Source organism: Tupaia chinensis, unplaced genomic scaffold (assembly GCF_000334495.1).
Source record: "Tupaia chinensis unplaced genomic scaffold, TupChi_1.0 Scaffold000054_1, whole genome shotgun sequence".
Taxonomy (NCBI): domain Eukaryota; kingdom Metazoa; phylum Chordata; class Mammalia; order Scandentia; family Tupaiidae; genus Tupaia; species Tupaia belangeri.
In genome coordinates, this window is record NW_006159512.1 from 3,119,876 (window position 1) to 3,123,368 (window position 3,493).

The 3,493-nt window shown below is 40.2% G+C and overlaps 1 protein-coding gene across 11 annotated transcripts in view; it reads right to left on the reverse strand.

Annotated features, from left to right (window-relative positions):
- ANKS1B (ankyrin repeat and sterile alpha motif domain containing 1B) overlaps positions 1–3,493 on the reverse strand; it is a 1,163,098-nt gene that overhangs the window by 1,069,540 nt on the left and 90,065 nt on the right. The gene's annotated exons all lie outside the window — the stretch shown is intronic.

Here is a 3,493-nt window from a genome sequence, read left to right on the forward strand (position 1 = left end):
TATATATATAAACAATATCTATTTACCACAGCTTTATTTCAAAATTATATTTTTTTTTGGGGGGGGGTTTCGTTTTTGTTTTTTGCTATAGGGCATGTACGCTCGCCAGACAGAGAGACAGAAAGCGAGAAATCACCCCCCAGGGGGCATGGCCACACCGCGATCCTTTCTCTTCCGTTCTCCTCTCAGGATCTTGGGCACACATGCACATGTGCCTGGCATGAATTTTAAGCCACCGGGTCCGGGACGCGAACCACGGTCAACTACTTGGGAGTCCAGCGACATAGCCATTATGCTAATTGCTGGTCCCAAAATTATACTGTTTTTAAGAGGCTTCTAACTGGACACTGTTACTTTCATTATAAACAAAATGAGTATAAATGTAGCCAGTGTATTATCCTAATAAATTTGAACAATGTTTCAGGTATTCATATAAACATGATTAAAGATATCTTCAATGAATACCTAATCATGCTAATTACTCTGGAATTACCATTAAACTTTTGAAAGCCACACAAAAAATTGGTGCAAATTATTCTAGATTTATATAAAACACGTCACTTCTATTTTTCCATTTTATAGCTACTGAAGAACAACTTCATTCAGCAGTTACTAGAATAAAATCTTATAGTATATCCAAATTTAAAACATAGCACTGGGCTCATGTATCAAACATGTATCTGCCATACTAGTGTTTGGAACAAGGAATGGGAGCCGTGGACACCATAGAGATTTGACAGCTTCAAGATCAAGTTCTGAGCTAAGCCTTGAAAGATGGGCATGGATAACAGAAAAGAGGATGGAGAAGAGTTCCAAATAGGGGCTTGAAGTCTGAATAATAAAAAAATAAAGTTGAAAACCATCATACAGAAAAGTTTTGTCAAAATACAGAGTTCATAGAAGAATCAGAAATAAAATTGAAACTGTCAAGAATTATGAAGTAATGAGCTAAAATTTTTTGCTATGTAAAGTAAATGTTTGTGGAAAAATGTAAAAATAAATAAATGAAAGAGAAAAAAAGAAATAAAATTGAGCAAGTAAAAGGTATGCAAGGAAGAACAGAAATATTGAGGTAAAAGAACAAAGAAAAGTGTAATTCTTTAAAATGTATGTGTGCATATTTAATAGCGATACATATAAAACTCTCTGAGCACAGTGTCCAGCACATAAGTAAGATTGAACAAATATTCACTCTTGTTATTATCATTACCTAAAACTTCTAAATATTTTCTGTAGTTTGGAGAGCTAGTAAATGTGACTATCCCTGATTTTAAAATCTAGAGAGGGGCCAGAAAGACAGGGTAACAGCAAAACAAGATGTTCCGGGAAGGTTCCAGGTGCACGTCTGGGGATCACGATGAAAATGCCCAGTGCATACACGCCCATGAAGCTACCCAAGGCTGGGCCGGATCCTGATGTGAGGAGACTGTTGGGGTACCTGTCTTTCTGATTCTCTTACTCATGTAAGGAAGAAACTTAAAAAAAAAAAAAAAACAATCTAGAGAGAGTTAAACGTTCCTGTTTACTATTTCTTAATTTCATATACATGATTTCCCCCTCAATATTATTTGAAAGACACATCTCTATTTCCCTGTACTGTAAATCAATTTCTGTCTGAACAGAAATTCAGTCTGCTTTTTCCCCAGGCAATGATAACCTTTTCTGACACTCACTGAAGCTGAAGTCCTCCAGATAAGGCTTTTTGTCCTCCAAAGAGACAAAAGCTTCACCAAGAAGCAGCAAAGCACGGGCTTTATAAGAGATTAATTTATACTCAGGGCTGTCTCTTCTCTAGCTTCTGTGGAATGTCTACCCCAGCCCTCTGTCCTTAGTGAAGAAGGAGAGAGAGAGAGAGAGAGGGTGGAGGGATGGTGGAAGGAGGGGTGAAGGGAAGGAGGGAGAGAGGGAGAGGGAAAGGAAAGGAAAAGGAAAAGAAAAAGGAAAAGGAAAAAAGAAAGAGAAAGGAAAAGGAAAGGGAAAATAAAAAGAAGAAGAAGAAGAAAAAGAAAAAGAAAAAAGAAAAAAGAAAAAGAAAAAAGAAAAAAAAAAAAAAGCAAGCATTGGGTAGGCCATGCTCAGTCCTAGACTTCTTCCTGTTTGGGTCCTGATTCAGGGATCCTATCATTTTCTGTGATTTGCTATGTAAAAGGGGTAAATATGGTTTAGAATAATGATGACGAAGCAAAGATGAGGGGTTTGCCAAACAAACTGCTCTCTGCTTTTGTCCCAGCTTTGAGATAAGAAGGCAGGAGAACCAATGATTAATAGGTATTTTTAATTTTTTCATAACCTTCCAAGAGCTTGAAAGACTCCATAAGATGATAATGATGATAACACCTCACATTTATTAGGCCTTTACAAAGTACTCTCAAAAATATTATCTCCTATTAATAATACAACTACAAAGGGGCCAGCAGATGGTGTAGTGGTTATGTTGCTGGACGCCCACGGGGCCAACCACACTTTGAGTCCTGGACCCAGTGGCTTGAAATTCACACCAGTGTGTATGTGTGCCCAAGATCCTGGGAGAAAAATGGCAGAGAAAGGACAATGGCATGACCACCACCCCACACCCTAGGGGTGAGGGATGATTTCTCGCTTTCCCTCTCACTGTCTCCCTCTCTCTCCCTATCTCTCTCTCTCTAGCAAGTGCATACGCTCGAAGGCAAAAGACTCTGCAGTAATAATAAGAAGAAAGCTTCGTGGAGATCTACAAGTTTAGACCCTTCATTTTAGAAATGAGAGAACTTAATGAAGTCAGAGATTAAACAGCTTGGCCAAGGTTGCTAATTAATACCACTGCTGCTGATGATAATTATGATAATGACGGTGAGGGTGATGGTGATGATAATAATGAAGTACTAAATACTCTGTGTGCATTGTCTCAGTTAATCCTCACAGCAACCCCAAGAGGCAAGCACTATAATTATTTTATGTTAAATTGAAGAAACCTAAGGCTTAAAAAGATCAAGAAACTTGCCCAAGGTCACACAGTAAATAAGTGGCAGTTCTGGGATTCAAAAAACACACCAACTCAAAAACTTATCCAGTTAATCACTAGCTATACTTCTTGTAGTTAAGATTAAAATTCAGTTATTTTGAATACTATGTAAGTCTACTTCTCTCACAAGCCACCTCTCAAATTTAATGAGATACGTGTTCAAACAGAAATCTAATACATATTGCATTTATTTTCTAATATATCAAGTTATCTGATGCTCCAAAAACAAAAACAAATCCACATCCAGTTCTAAAAAAACACTCTTGGGCAAGAGGCGGGCCGGGCGCCAAGGCTGCGTCCGGCCTGGGGACGTCGCGGGCCCTTCCGGGCTCTGCGTGTCCCCCCGGGGCCCTGCTAAGCTGGCGGCGGCAGGAGGCGGGCCGGGCGCCAAGGCTGCGTCCGGCCTGGGGACGTCGCGGGCCCTTCCGGGCTCTGCGTGTCCCCCGGGGCCCTGCCACGCCGGCGGCAGCAGCATGCGCCTGCCCCACACCT